Here is a 17,227-nt window from a genome sequence, read left to right on the forward strand (position 1 = left end):
AAGTCTGAAACTGTTATTATTTGCAATCTTGCCATGTATTTTTGAGCATGTTCTAGTGATTTCTGGAGATAGCTCAGTGTTCATGTTTTGTTATGATTTACCTGTACATCATGTCCATGCCTTTTTTTATCATGTTGGGATGATATAACATGTTGTTTTGATGCTTGCAATATGCCTAGTTGTTGTTTTGGACAGATTGTTGCTATAACTTGTATAGAGTGTATGTGTGGAACCGTTGCTCCGTTTTGAGTGTGCTCTATATGAAACTTGCTTGTTTTTGCATGAAGTTTCATATTATCATGTTGCATCCTTGTTTTGAGGTGTTTTCTTTATGTTTGGATGCATTTTGCATCAATGCCATATTTAACTTGTTTTGCTCATATCTTCTAGGCCGTAGCTCCAAATTTAATGAACTTTATATGTAACTTGACTAGAATTTTGTGTAGATCATCTTTGTGCATCTTAACTTGCTGTTTAACAACTTGAACATAAGGTTTATTCAGATCTGGACCAATTTCGAAATTTGCATATGAGGACTTACTGGATTTGTTATATGTTGTTTCTGGCCTCATTTAAACTTGCTTTGTTGTGTTGATCTTGTATGCATCATCTCTTGCCATGAGTAGCTTCATGTAGCTTTGTCATGCATCATGCTTGTTGTGCATCATGTCTTGTATATGTGTGGTGTGTTTACCATGTTGTTTGATTTTCTCGATAGTTCCCATTTTCATTGCGATCGTGAGGATTCGTTCATCTACGCTTGGTTCGTCTTCGAGGATTCATCTTCTCATGGACTCGTTCTTCTTCCTAGCGGTATTTCAGGCAAGATGACTGCTACCTTGGATCTCATTACTATCATTGCTATGCTAGTTGCTTCATTCTATCCCTTTGCTGCGCTACCTATCTTTTGCTCATCAAGCCTCCCAAATTGCCATGAACATCTAACCTTTGACACCCTTCCTAGAAAACCATTGCTTAGCTATGTGACCGCTTTTGCTCAGCCCCTCTTATAGCGTCGTTAGTTGCAGGTGAAGTTGAAGATTGCTCCATGGTGGACAGGATTATGTTGGGATATCACAATATCTCTTATATTATTAATGCATCTATATACTTGGTAAAGGGTTGAAGACTCGGCTTTATGCCTGGTGTTTTGTTCCACTCTTGCCACCCTAGTTTCCGTCATACCGGTGTTATGTTCTAGGATTTTGCGTTCCTTACGCGGTTGGGTGATTTATGGGACCCCCTTGACAGTTCTCTTTGAATAAAACTCCTCCAACAAGGCCCAACATTGGGTTTACCATTTGCCTCACCACCACCTACTTTTCCCTTGGGAGTCGCTCTCTCGAGGGTCATCTTTATTTTAGCCCCCCCGGGCCAGTGCTTGTCTAAGTGTTGGTCCGAACCGAGCTGCCTGCGGGGCCACCTCGGGGAAACTCGAAGTCTGGTTTTACTCGTAGCTAGTCTCATCCGGTGTTGCCCTGAGAACGAGATATGTGCAGCTTCTATCGGGATTTGTCGGCGCATCAGGCAGCTTTGCTGGTCTTGTTTTACCATTGTCAAAATGTCTTGTAAACCGGGATTCCGAGTCTAATCGGGTCTTCCTGGGAGAAGGTATATCCTTCGTTGATCGCGAGAGCTTATCATGGGCTAAGTTGGGACACCCATGCAGGGTATAAACTTTCTAAAGCCATGCCCGCGTTTATGCGGCAGATGGGAATTTGTTAATGTCCGGTTGTAGATAACTTGACACCTGATCCGAATTAAAACGCATCAACCGCGTGTGTAGCCGTGATGGTCTCTTTTCGGCGGAGTCCGGGAAGTGAACACGGTTTTGGGTTATGTTTGACGTAAGTAGGAGTTCAGGATCACTTCTTGATCATTGCTAGCTTCACGACTGTTCCGCTTGCTCTCTTCTCGCTCTTATTTGCGTATGTTAGCCACCATATATGCTTAGTCGCTGCTGCAACCTCACCACTTTACCCCTTCCTTTCCCATTTAAGCTTTGCTAGTCTTGATACCCATGGTAATGGGATTGCTGAGTCCTCGTGGCTCATAGATTACTACAACAACAGTTGCAGGTACATGTTTATGCGATGATCATGACGCGAGAGCGATGCTTGCTTGTCTTGAGTTCTTCTTCTGCTTCTTCTTCAATCAGGGGATAGGTTCCAGGTCAGCAGCCTGGGCTAGCAGGCTGGATGTCGTTTGAGTTTCTGTTTGTGTTTCATCCGTAGTTGGGTGATGCTCTAATGTATTGTGATGTTGTATTCATGTGGCATGGTATGCCTTATGTATGTATCCCCATCTATTATGTAATGTTGATGTAATGATATCCACCTTGCAAAAGCGTCTTCAAGATGCGCTTCTATCCTTGGTGGGACCTTCGAGTTCCTTTAGGATAGGGTCGCATCTTGGGTGTGACAGCCGTGCAGGCTTAATGGACGCGTGCATCGTGTCCACCTCGCAGGCTCGATGGGACACGTGCGAGCAGCAAGGCCGCCCATGCTCACCGGGAAGCGAGCTCTTTGACCTCCATCCACCAGCCGCCACTCGACTTGCTCACAACTTGTCCATTAATGGGTTAATTAAAGCACCTGGATGGAGGGTGTTTGCTTGTGTTCCCATGGAAGCATTTGCTTTGTTCATTTTTTCAACCCGTATCTAGCCTAATTTAAATTGCCACATAGGGAAACGGATAATACGATGACAAATAAAATGGTAATGGATAATACGATGACAAATTTACAATGGCGCAGATAATAATTGTCTTACATATTTCGGATAATTTAAAATGCCAGATGCGACAAAGCCCGGGAGACACGGGGGCAAGAGAAGAAGGAAATCACAGCCAATAATCTGGGTCAGTATATGTCTCTACTCGTCGATGGATCGCCGGGGGAAGACATCCTCCAGCTCCTTCTTCAATTCCTCATGACTTTTCTTGAAAGCAGCCATAGATTCCTCCATCTCCTTCTCGCGCTCGATATGGAGCTTCCTCAAGTCACCCATCAGTTCCTCGACAACCGCTGTCAGTGTCATCCTCGGGGCACTGCTCTGCTCATGCAACATCTTCCAGCCAACGGCCTCCTCCTCCTTCTCGGCGAGCGCCTTGAGGAGCTTCGCATTGTCACCCATGAGTTGCTCAATGAGGCCGGTCGCCTTGTCAACCGAGGCATCACTGATCTCGAGCAGCTTCGTCAAGCCGTCGACCAGGTCCTACTACTTAATGAGGCCAGCGAGAATGTCGTCGTCACCAGCCAAGGACTTCAGCAATGCCAGCTCGTCGCAATCACCGACGTGGCAAGTGCGCTTGTGAGAGCCCTCGTGTTCCCGTGAGAGCTCGTTCAAGGGCTTCGCGGCGCGCCGGGACATCTGTGCTACGGTTGCCTCTTTGCTGCGGGACCTCTCTAGTGCTTCCACGGCGTTGGTCTTTGCTTCCTAGTTATATGTCCACCCGAAACTACTCCTACCGGTCATGGTGAAACAACTTGCAGGAAAGACCAGTTTTGTGGGTGATGAGGAGAGGAACTGTGAAGTAATTTTTGAGTGGGTAGTTTTTATAGCCCGGTCTAAGTGTGAACACATATTAGTTTGATAGGTGCGAACACATATTAGTTTGATAGGTGTGAAAACATATTAGTTTGATAGGTGTGAACAGATTTGCAATTACTTATTGAGTTGTAATCTGCAATGTGACAAGAAACAAGGTACAAATTTATTGATGGTTCTGGGCCACATGTTATTTATCACACACATGTTAACATAAGGAAACGTATGTGCAACTTACTAATCATCGCACATGAGTACTCGCAGACGCATTGCGTGTGATATTCCTAGCCACAGCAAGCAACTAGTTTGCATTTTTCAAAGTTTTTTGTATGATAAGAATCGCACATGAACTAACTATAGTAACCGTTTGTGTTATAATTTCTCATCGCAAACAGTTCATCTGAGTGGGTTGTTTGCTGCGTATCACACACATCTTGTTTACATGAATCATTTGTGTTCTCTTGGCTCATCACAAATGCCGCATATCACACACATCTTGTTAAGTTGAACCATTTCTGTTCTCTTCCCTAATCGAAAACAGTTCGTCCGAGCGAACTGTATGCCATATATCACACACATCTTGATCTGGCTGACCGTTTTTGTTGCATTCCCTAATAGCATACAATTCATCGGAGTGAACTGTATACCGTATATCGCAAACAAATTGATATGGATGCCCATTTCTATTGTTTTGCCTCATCGCAAACAGTTCTTCTAGATCAACCGTATGCCCCACATCGCACACGTAACTAAGTTCTGAACCGTGTTTGTCCGCCATCGCAAACGTTTTGCATCTTTTTGACAGTTTTTTTACATCCCTGTTTGCGATTAATGCATCGCACATAGTTAGGTCAAAGTGTCTCTGATCGTAATGTAGTAGTGATTGCAAGTCATATTCACCTATTACGTGTTACGATCCGTAAACCCTAGTGTGACAGTAATCGAGATACTTCCCGGTGATGACCGTAGTTTGAGGAGTTCATGTATTCACTATGTGTTAATGCTTTGTTCCGATTCTCTATTAAAAGGAGGCCTTAATATCCCTTAGTTTCCGTATGGACCCCGCTACCACGGGAGGGTGGGACAAAAGATGTGATGCAAGTTCTTTCCATAAGCACATATGACTATTTACGAAATACATGCCTACATTATATTTATGAACTGGAGCTAGTGACGTATCGCCCTAGGTTATGACCGTTATATGATGAATATCATCTAATAAATTTACCGATCCAATGCCTACCAGTTTTTCACTTATTGTTTCTACTAAGTTACTATTACTATTGCTTCTCTCACAGCTGCTAAAAAAACATTGCTATCAATGTTACCATTACTACTACTATTACAACTACTATCAAAACTATCATATTACTGTGCCACTGATCATATTGCTGCAGATAATTAATCTCTAGGTGTGGTTGAATTGACAACGCAACTGCTAAAACTTGTAAATATTCTTTGGCTCCCCTTTTGGGTTGATACTCTACCTTCGAAAACTACTGCAATCCCTATACTTGTGCGGTATCAGTTATCTACTTGATGTCCTGTCATGTATATCCTGCTCTGCCTGTTCTTGTGAAGGATATACTCCTAATAATTGTGTTTAAACACATTTTCCATTCCAATGGTCTGTTTAATCTGGTAATCACATTTTCCTTTCCATTGTTTTATTTAAACTTTCTTGTGATCAATATGATATAAGCAGTAATATTTGTGTGCTTATGTAAGCACCTAGGTGTACAACTCTGTCACTAAGACCCTGTTACTATTGTTGACGACATTCCGGTAACCATCGGTGGATGAGAACTTTGCCTATTTGTCTGCCTCTTTCCTGCGAGTAGGAAAATGGTTCTCTTCGTCCCTCGCCCTTGGTACCAATGTTGCTGCAAACATAATTGATAAGCTATCTTCTAACATGCCTTGTTATCATGTCCGTGGAAGATGTCAGCGCCATTCCTACTTTTAACCCACATGGTGGGCCTATAACCCACAATTTCATAGGATCGAAACCTGAGTCTCATGTACATCCATGTTTCCAAAGTTAGTCCTCACACTTGGCTTTGTATGTAGGTCACGAGCCACCTTCCTAGAGATGCTCCGAACCCCTTTCACCTTTTGATTAATTATTCACGGAACGATTGCCTGTCCGCTCAAAACTTCTCATGGTACCTTCTTACTTTGCTCTCGATATTTTCTAAAGTTTCAATTTGATAGATACTTTCGGCCACATTCCCTGATTTATTTACCAGATAATCAACCTTCCAAAGGGTCGTTCTCCCGAAATACCCCCCTATTCTTTCATAAGTACGCACTACAAGAAATATGTCAACTAGTGACCTTCTGTCAGTGACCCTCGAAGAATTGGTCATAGATCTATGACCATTTGAGACCAATTGGTTAAAAGCTCTTCGGGAGGCTCCAAACCCTAAACCATTGCGACCATTTTGGTCAGAAAGGTCGTAATTTCCTTACACGAAATGGTCATAAAGCAAACAGCGCTGGTCCGCTGCCTTATTTCTAGCTGATCATGACCAATATAGATGGTCATAACCTTGTAAATTGTGGTGGGTTGCTATGACTAGGCGCCACCTCATCAGTTTTGCCTATGTGTCATGTCCATGTGGCAGTTTTTGCCCTAGGTTGTGAAGCAACCTATATTTCTGTCATTCCCAAAATTCCCAAAAGAATCTCATAAATTCTTTGGGTCATATCTTCGTCAAATGTAAAAAACCTTCCTTGCCTAGTTCAAAAATAATTCAAAAATATTCATTTTCCTATTCTGTTTAGAACAACACTTTGTGAAGGAAGTACCACTTTGGCATGTCCAAATGGTATCCATTTTCTACAGTGCTTTCCTATGCCCAAATAACCATCCTCCACCAAATGCGAGCTCAATTCATTCATTATTTTGAGCCCAGCTTCAACATTCGTATTTATGTCCAGTGTGGTACTTTGCAAAGCAAGTACCACCTAGGATCCTCCTTTTGAGCTAAAAATATGTGAAGATGGTCTTCTTAGTAACTGATCATCCTCAGCCAAAACTCACGCCCATTAGCCATGTGCATTTCCCGTACCGCTAATCAAACACTTGGCTGCTTATTCATGTTTGAGCATCGATCAGTCTCCTCGTGAGAATCTTATGTTGTGATTTTCTTCCTAGCACCTACCTAGGGAGTGCCCAACCTACTAGACATGCCTAGGCCGCCCAGAACACATGGCAACGCCACGGTCACACGGTGACCATGCGGCGGGCATGCGTGTTTACACACTCTAGAGTTGGGGCCCTCGGCCGCCGTCCAAACCTCTACGTATCGTCACCAAACCATGTATTTATGATTAAATAGGTACTTATGTAACTAGAAATGATTTTTGGGAAAAATAAATAGCAAACTATGAGGCAGCTGTAGTTCAAATTTGACCCGCTTCCTGCTGAATCGATGGGAATTTGTCTTTTTCACCAGAGGTGGATCAAAACTTTTGACACCCAACCATTTTGTCAATTGTGCATTAAATATGTCCTAGTATTTTAGAAAATTGATTTGGTCCAATTTTGCAACAAATAGATGGTAGATCCTTCACAAAAAAACTCATTTCAGGCACTCGGAAAATGGAAAATGAATTTTCCGTGCAAAGAAAATGAAAAATCCCTTAGGCAACATTGTTTGGAATTCCAACATGCACCCTTGTTGTGCACAATATGAGATCATTTGAACAAACTATGCCATGAATGTGGCCATAAGATTGATCATTTGGCTTGAAAACCATGAATCTTCACACATGATAGCTCATTTTTTAGAACACTTTTTTAAAATAATTTCTGTATTACAAGTTTATTATTTTTCCTTGTAACTTGGTCACATATAATGAAAATGCGGATGTTTTTCCAATTTTTTGATTTTTTTATGTCCGTTTCAAAATGCGGTCGAAACGGCGGGAATGACCGTTCCTAGCTAGTGGTTGAATATTGGAATTTTTTTGGTGTTTCTCTGATTAAATAGATACTTAGGTACCTAAAAAATATTTTTGGAAAAAATAAAGAGCAAACTATGCGGCAGCTGCAGTTCAAATTTGACCCAGTTCCTACTGAATCGGCAGAAATTTGTCTTTCTCATGAGAGGTGGATCAAAACTTTTGACACCCAACCATTTGGTCAATTGTGCATGAAATATGTCCTAATATTTTAGACAAATGTTTTGGTCCAATTTTGCAACAATTATTTGGTAGGTCCTTCACAAAAAAACTCATTTTGAGCACTCGAAAAATGGAAAATGAGTTTGTCATGCAAAGAAAATGAAAACTTCCTCAGGCAACATTGTTTGTCATTCCAATATGCACCCTTGTGCACAATATGTGATCATTTGAACAAACTATGCCATGAATGTGGCCATAAGATTGATCATCTCGCTTGAAACCAATGAATCTTCACACATGATAGCTCATTTCTGAGAGCACTTTTTTAAAAGAACTACCGTATTATAAGTTTATTATTTTTCCCGGTAACTTGGTTACATATAATGACACAATGCGAAGGTTTCTCGATTTTTTGTTTCTTTTGAATTTTTCATGCCTGTTTCAAAATGTGGTCCAAACGACGAGTATGACCGTTCCTAGCTAGTGGTTGAATATTGGAAAACTTTTGGTGTTTCTATGATTAAATAGATACTTATGTACCAAGAAATGATTTTTTAAATAAAGAGCAAACTATGAGGTAGCTGCAGTTCAAATCTGACCCGCTTCCAACTGAATCGACAAAAAATTGTCTTTTTCACGAGGGGTGGATCAAAACTTTTGACACCAAACCATTTGGTCAATTGTGAATTAAATATGGCCTAATATTTTATAAAATTGATTTGGTCCAATTTTGCAACAAATATATGGTAGGTTCTTCACAAAAAAACTCATTTTGGGCACTTGAAAATTGGAAAATAATCTTTTTATCAAAAGGAAATGAAAACTCCTTAGACAACATTGTTTGCCATTCCAAGATGCACCCTTGTGCAAAGTATGATATAATTTGAAAAAATTATGCCATTCCAAAATGCATCCTTGTGAAAAAAATACAAGAGAAACAAATAGAATAACACAATTACATAAGCTTTGTTCTCATTGGTTGAAATGTTTGTGCCATGGATTGATGACATGTCATCCATCCATCCACCCATCCATCCCATTTATCTAAAGAAAAAAAGAGCAAGAAAGAAATAACCCCCACCCCCCGGGCAGCCCAACCACCCAAACCCTATCCCCTCCATCGTCGCCGCCCCCAGATCCAATCTTGCCGCTCCCACTCCATCGTCCCCACCCTCCTCATCGTCTCGCCGCCTGCCTCACTCTCCCTCCTCATCCTCTCCCACACGCTGAAGCCGCTCGCCACCACCACGTCCGCGCTCAGGACGCAGCGGCCTCCTCCCCGCTTGCCGCACCCCTCACCTCCTCCAAGGCCTCCTCCTCATTCTACACAAACGACGATGGCGGGATAGTCCAGCGGGGACCGACACGGGCCTCGTCCGTCCTGACCCCCTGTCCACGAGCTCGCCTCCTCCTCCACCCTCTACCTCTCGAGGCCACTTTGGACGACCATGGCACAGAGGGCCGCGGGCGGCCTTCTCCGACGGTCCCTCGGCTCGGGCTGCCGACAACTGCGAGGGCCCTGAGCACCAGCGCCACTATGCCGGCCGCAGCGACGGAGGGAGAGGTAGCATCCAATGCGAGGAGGAACAAGAAGAAGAACCTGTTCGACGTGGCGCAGTTCCTGCTGGACTGGGGCGTCGGCTACAGGTCGCCAAGACCACCTGGCGCGACGTCTCCTACCAGATCACCAAGATCAACCTCTACAAGGTCACCATTGCCACCATCCATAACAATCTCTGCAGAGGAGGAAATTCATCTCTCGTGTTCATTTTCATGACTTCACTGTGGTTTCGTGATCTTTGTATGTATTGATGCAGGATGGCCGCCATGGGAAGGCGTGGGGGATTCGGCACAAGGCCGGTGAGTCCTCACCCCCTGCTTACTATCCGTTAATTTATTGGATTGGTGGAGTATAAGAGAACTGATAGAGTGTGTCGAATAGTAGAGCATGAATGGACCCCTGGATGGAGATTGCAGATTGTTGTTTGCACCAGGCTCTGTTTCGGTTTCAGTTGCAGATTGTTGCTCTCAAATTATTTGGTTGTGCCAGAATCTGTCTGATTTCGATAGAATTGTCAGAATGGTTTATAGTGTCCTGGCTAATTTTTGAAGGAATCAATATGTTTCCTTGATCAAATACTTCATCTGGATAAAAGAAGCAGAGCACATGTAACAGTTATTTACCAGGTTTTAAACGCTTTATCCATTGCATCACTAGGCCACGCCAAAACATTTAGTTGTTTGATGTACCAATTTATTCTTCCTTTTTTTATGTCTGGACCAAGATAAATCATGTTTTCCCTACTGTTTGCAAAATTCACAGCATCGTTACTACCCCAATTGATCTAACCTATATCTGTATGTTTCTCTTGCAGGCATGCAAGCAGCCATCATTCCGATAAGAATCAGTGGGGTTAACAAACATGGTTGGAAGTACATAAAGGCATCATTGCAAGATATCCCTGGAGCAGAGCCGCCATCCGGCACTGCTGCTTAGTCAGTTACCCAGCTAGATATTTAGCAGGCTGCAAAACTGGTCCCTACGGAAGCTTAGTGCTGAAACTATTTAGAAGGTTGGCTGATCTGCCATCTCCACCATTTCATAATTCTCCTCTGTCTCTGCAAGGGGTTAAAAATGTGTGGTAATTAGTTACACATGTCACTTGTGTTCTGCACTTGTTGATTAAAGGACTTCAATTTGTAGTACTTGTGTTAGCTTTGTTCCTGTGATATAAATGTTTTCAATTTGTAGTACTTGTGTTAGCCGAGCATCTAGTCCCTGAGGAGAAACGACATCCCCTGTTTGTGGGCAATTCACTTGGCTATATTTACAGCCAATCACCTATTTGCATTTATTTACTGCTGTTGCTATGCCATCATGTTCACACATTCATTCATGTTGCATTGCTATTGATTTTGTTCCAGGTTAATCATTACCTGGGACCATTGCTTAAATCTGCACATTTATTTTCTGATGATGGCACTAGTTAGATAATAACAAAGGATCAAAGCCAAATTTTTAACATCGTTCAACATTGCCTACATCTGCACATACTTAGTCTGTTTCATGGCCGTGGCTTATTTAGTCTGTGCTTGCTGTGCCTTGTGTATTGGAGCCTAAATAGCTTCTGTTAGGGGATAATATACTAGTTAATAGCAAGATTTTACTCTTGTGCCGTGGAATAGATGGTTCATGTGTACTGCGATGTACTAGTTAAACTCTGCTGGATGTACTAGTCGAACTCTGCTCCTTCTAACTCATATCAATTTTGCTCCTGCTGTTGTACAAGTGATGCGTGTGTGATTGCTGTTGTACAAGGGTCTGATTGATATAGGTCCTTTTGGCAAATATAATATGTATACTGACTTGTTATTTACTTCTCTAGCAAATTGTAGACATGAATCTCTAGTTGACCTATTGCTTCGTAGACCTATATCGGTCCTATTACATTTTTTATATTGCTGCAAGTTCTATGATATGTGAGTTCCTTCTGTTGCTGCAAGTAGTGACACAATATGCCGTGTGCAGCGAGCTCCGCATCCATGTCCTGGACATCCTCCGCAGCAAGGAGCTGGGCCAAGGGAGCAAACAGCGCCGCTGGTTCCTTCAAGGATGCGTGCTGCTGGTTGAGTCTTGTGGATAAGCAAGGCGAATCGGGCATCGTCTCACTTGTTCCGCTGTGGTAAGAACAGAACACCACTCTCACTTGATGTTCATGTATTACTAAAGCAAAGCATTCTTACATGGTGATTGTTAGCGATTTTTGTATTACCGATGGCATAATATTTAAACTGTTTAGCTTGATTTGAAATTGAAATCATAGGGTTCTTTTAATCTCATTTTTAATTGTTTGTAGTTTCTCCAGGTCCTTCTCTAGTTGTGTTTGTAACTGTCTTTGTTCCTTTTTTGGTAACAGTACCAGTTGGACGCGATTGACTTGTCGGACAACGAGATTTTCAAGCTTGAGAACTTCCCTTTCATGAATCACCCAGGGAGCCTGCACCTGATTACAACTTACAATGAGAGGGAGCAGGTGACGCCAAGCCCCTAGGGAGCTCCGCATCCAAGTCTTGGCCATCCTCCGCAGCAAGGAGCTGAGCCAAAGGAGCAAGCAGCGCTGCTGGTTCCTTTGAGGATGCGTGCTCCTGGTCGAGTCTTGTGGAGAAGCAGGGCGAATCGGGCATCATCTCAATTGTGCCGCTATGGTAAGAACAGAGCACCACTCTCACTTGATGTGCATGTATTAGTACAACAAAGCATTCTTACATGGTGATTGTTAGTGACACAACAATTATCTTGCAACATAGCTTGCCAAATTGCTTGCTTGCTTACTATATAACCTATACTGCTAAACATGTTATCCTACTCCATGCTGTTGTATCATTTGCAAATACTCCTGGACATCAGCTCCCATTAGCTATAATTTGTACCTCTAAAATAGGAGTATAAACTAGACTAATCTGTACTATATTATGCTTGAGAGTTGATCCAAACCGTATTAATTGTTGCCAGTGATGTTATTATCTACTCTAATGGCTGATGAATCTGTACCTTCCATACTATGTGGAATGACTAATGAATCTGTACCCGAATACCATGTGTAATGCCTGTTATTTTTGCATCATTTGAACATGTTTTTCTGCTATATAGTTTCTCACTCATGACTGATCTACTACAGGTGAATGAGGTTTTCAAATGTTGAAGGAGGAGGATAATAATAGGAACTTTTGTTATGTCTTATCATCTAAATTTCTGTTTTAATTTTCTTTGTCATAGAATAGTTTTGTTTGGCACTTACTGTTCCTAGGATGTAAAGATATGTATTGCTGGAATGAATGGTTGTAATATAATAACATTGCATGTTGCTTTGAAAATGTATCAGAACTAGGCTAGGCCCAAGATAGCTTTTGGTGTGATGAGTTGTAATGTCAATGGCATAATATTTTTTTTGGATTGGATCAATTTTCTCGGAACTGGGCTAGGCCGAAGTTATATTGGACAATTATTTTTGAGGGAAAAACATGAGAGGCCCAGCAAATAAATGGCCCAGAAAAATACATGATCAAAAAGAAAATTTGCTGTTAAAACGGCCATGCAAAAAAATCAATAAGGCTGAATTGTTCGGTCATACCCATGTAGCTAATAAAAGAACTGGAAAAAATACATTAAAAAAGCCGAACTGTTGGGCTAGGCCCATGTAGAAAATCGAATTGGACGGGGCTGACTCTTGTGCCACATCATCTTGCCACGTTGGATGCCTACGTGGCCTGGGGGATGCTAGTGACCAAAACTTTGGTCATGGAACCAACGACCTTTTACATATCACAAAGAAGGGCACTAATTTCAGTTTACGACCGCTAGATTTTGACCTTCTATTTTTGGTCACAAAAAGGTCGCAAATGAAAAACAATGACCTTTCAGTGACCAATAATGATGGTCGCAAGTTGATATATTTCTTGTAGTGACCATGGAGTTCCCGAAGGAAGGATGACGACATCATCATAATGACCTAAAGAAGAGAAATGAAGGCACCAATGAAAGGGATCAACTTCATCGAGAAGAGCAACCAAGACCAAGAAGACTCGCCAGAATTTTGTAACCAATTCTTTCCCTCAACTCTACCTTTTAAATCTCGGGATGAGATTTCTTGTAGTGGAGGACATTTGTAACACCCCTAGTGTCATGCTACATTGACTTTACACTAATGGTGCCATGTCATCGTGTTTAATTAAAGCCAAATTTTCACTTGATAAAAATCCAAATACAAATTTAAAATAAAGTCAAATTATTATTTATTCAAACATAAAACAAAAATGTTCATAAAATTGCAAATAATCTATAAGAAATTGTCATGCATATAACACCATTATTTGGATAACTAAAATGTCCTTAACCTAATTAAAATTGGACCACTCACATTTAAGTGGTTCATTTTGATTTAAATAAATACTTAAACTATTTAGAATAAATTGAAACCATTTCTGCTAGTGCAAAATACGTCCTAGTATTTATGTGCCAATTTTCATATTAAACCAAATTTGTTTAATAGCTCTAAGTGATACAAAATAGGAGAGAAAGAATAAAATAGAAAAGAAACAAAAAAAGGAAAAATAGAAAAGGGGGCACTATGCACTTACCGGCCCTAGCACACACAGTGTCAGGCCCAGCCCAGCCGCACCCCCCTATCGTCTTCCCCCTCTGTTCACATCGGGGAGGTGGACGTCGGGCGGCCATGCATGGGTGCGGATGGCCATGTGTCGGCCATCCGCCACCCCCAGCGCCCTACTTGGTCGTCGTCACCACCTTTCTAACCCTCAAACACTAGAAACCCCACAGAACCCACTCCTTGCCTCTCTCCCTCGCTTTCATCCTCGGTAGAGCGCTACCTTGGCTGCCCCTCTCCAGATCACGCAGCTACCGGCCACCGTTCAACATCCGTTGATGCCCCCGAGGTCCATCGTCCTTGTCTTTGTCATCTAAGCCAATGAATCGGAGCCAGGCAGCGCCATCATCGTTGCCTGCATCATCTTCCCCAACCCCGGCCGCCACACATCATCTTGATCCGTGACATTCCGGCAGCCCCCGGCTTCCCAGAGCACCTCATCCGCCTCCTTGTGAGCCCCGCTGCTTCCCTTGCCTTGTCTCGTGCTCGATACCGAGCTCTAGCCTATGCCCCGCCATAAATGTGCTCTGGCCGAAGCCTGGTTGCCGCCGCCGTGCTCTCTGGTGCTGCCATAGATAGCCTCGCCTAGATCTGTTGCTGTTGTCGCGCTCGTGGAGCCCCTAGGATGTCGTCCAACTTCTCTGGTCGTCGGAGTAATGCTCGTCGGCTCGAATCCGTCGAGTGCTGCCAGCCACCACCGCTCGGACCTCGTCGTTAACGTCGTTTCCGGCGGCTCTTACACGCATAGCCACCACCAACGGATGCCTCTCCTCCTCCACACCACGTGGGCATTAACCGCTGCTCGAATTGTTGCTGGAGACAAGCTCACCATTGACGCCGGCGTGCTCAGCCTCACCGTCATTGATGTCGGTGACGTGGTGCCATTAACACAAATTCACCCAGCTAACCCAACTGACAGCCGAAGCTAGTACATTGCTACAACCTTGCTTAGCGATAATGTACCAGTAGGTGAATTTCTTGATGAACAAATTGCTAGAGCTAAAGATATTGAGAATGCTCAAACTAACGAAATTATTGAAATTGATGAAGTACTTGAAACTGAAAATCTTGAAACACCTATTAGGCCTAGATATCCTAGATATGAATTGCCTAAGGTACCTTAAAGATACATTATGGATGAGGAGAGAGCTAGAGATTTTCTTGCTTGCAACGATAGAGATGATCTTAAGAAATTACTATGCAAACTGAAATAAAAATTGTTGAATGCTAGAATTAGATGTGATCCTAAGTTTACTACTTCACCTACCTTTGTTAACGATAAGGATTATGAATTCTTTGTTGATCCAGAGTTAATTACTTTGGCTTAATCTGATTCTTTCCATGGCTATGAAACTTGAACTATGGTAGAACGTCTTACTAAATTAAATTATATAGCCACCCTCTTTGCTCATGATGAGAAGATTCGCTACTATTATATTCTCAAATTATTTCCATTCTCATTAAAGGGTGATGCTAAGATATGGTACAATACCCTTGCTCCTGGTTGTGTGCGTAGTCCCCGGATATTATTTATTACTTCTCTGAAAAATATTTTCCTGCTTATAAGAAACAAGCTGCCTTACATTAAATATTTAACTTTGTGCAAATTGAAGAAGAGCGTCTCCCACAAGCTTGGGGAGGCTTTTCCGAATGCTTAATGCTTTGCATGATCATCCTCTTAAGAAAAATGAAATACTTGATATCTCATGGATGTAGCGAGGTGATGTACAAATGGTTTTTAACCCCTTTCTACGACGGTGTTTCGAACCATCACCAAGTGAGTGACAGGGATAGGGGGATCCTTCCCACACAACCCAGAAACCGTCGGGGATAGGGATCCTTGGTGCATACAGTTGTCCCTATAAAACTGTTTCTGATATCTCGTATATCCGAAACGCTCCATCCTTGTAACTCATTTGTCCTTGCATTGCCATCACAGTCGGTATTCTGTGATCCTACGTTTACGATGCGTGACCCATCACAAACAGTTCATGATTATAGAAGCAGACAATCACACACATTTACTTTTCCTCGACTGTATGCAATTCGATGTAAGAGCGCACACAGTTGTCGCTTTAGAACTGTATGCGAACCTTGAATACATCCCACACGATTCGTCCGCTGTACCCGTGTTGGATGAAGACCTATCACACGCCTTCTTCTATCACCAAACATTTGCAACAAGCACAACATCATAAACAAACCATAATTGCAAAGCGTGTGTGATAAGGTGACTATTGCAAACATTTAATAAGAAAGAACTGTGTGCGATGCTATTGTTAATCGCACACGCTTTTTCTTGGTTGATCATGTGTGCAGTAGAGATTGATCGCACATGTAGTGGATCCTAGAAACGTGTCTGATCTCCATGTCTATCGCAGACATTTCGCTTTCGCAAACCGTGTGCAGTGTAATCCCTAATTAAGCCCTAATTTAAAAATCACATGTTTTGAATTTGAAAGTAGGCAATCACTTATTTCATATCCAAGCATCTTTATTACAAATATAGGTTCAACTATGAATGCATAATTCGATGCACAGGTACATATACTGAAGAACTACAGAAGCACCAAGAAAAGAATGATGAACCAGAGTTGTACTAAAGACTATAAAGAGAGAGGCAAAAGACATTCTGGTTGTTGGAGAAGGTGAAGCGGAATGCCCATATTGTGCCCTCCTCCATGCATAATGCGCGCACGACTCTAGGCCAACCCCTTGTGATGGCTGCCCATCCAACCTTCACCGTCTTCATTATGACTTCTCGATGCTCATTGTAGTCTCGATCAAATACTTTAATCTTCATTGCATGTCTACCAATCATGTACTTTGCAAGGTAATCTTGAGTGAACTGCTTTGGGAACCATTGCAAACAAAAAAGATACAGACATTGTTGTCTAACAACTCATTATGGGCAGTAAAAAGAGAAGGCTACAGAGTTTGTAGGTACCATCCTACAACTCACTATTGTGTTCGATAGACCATAAACAAATAGTTTGCTTGCCACCGTTGGTATCTTTTTCTTAATAATCCTTATCAGTTTCCTCACTTGATGCTTGTTCATGAACATCTTATTGCCCCATGCATGGATCCTTTCCAAGGGCATATGTACCTACAAGCAACAAGTTAATATTAGAAGCTAACAAGTGTCCATGCTTGGGTCTATATGTACTACATTATGGAACGATGGGGGGAGTACAAGCCGAGGGATGAAACTAACCTCTGGGGAAAATGGTGGCCACTCCCATTCTTGTCCTACATAAGTAGTGGAAAAGCATGATAAGTACATCAACCTTAACATCAAACAATTATAGCAAAGGTAAGCAACATCATCATAAAATGATAGCTTGAATGTGTTTGTTTCAGCATGCTGTTAAAGCAGATAT

At 42.2% G+C, this 17,227-nt stretch overlaps 1 pseudogene; it reads left to right on the forward strand.

Moving 5' to 3' along the window:
• Positions 1 to 9,128: 9,128 nt before the first annotated feature.
• LOC119338778 lies at positions 9,129 to 11,732 on the forward strand (annotated as a pseudogene).
• The last annotated feature ends 5,495 nt before the right edge of the window (positions 11,733 to 17,227 follow it).

The sequence above is a fragment of the Triticum dicoccoides genome, chromosome 7B, assembly GCF_002162155.2.
Source record: "Triticum dicoccoides isolate Atlit2015 ecotype Zavitan chromosome 7B, WEW_v2.0, whole genome shotgun sequence".
Lineage (NCBI taxonomy): Eukaryota > Viridiplantae > Streptophyta > Magnoliopsida > Poales > Poaceae > Triticum > Triticum dicoccoides.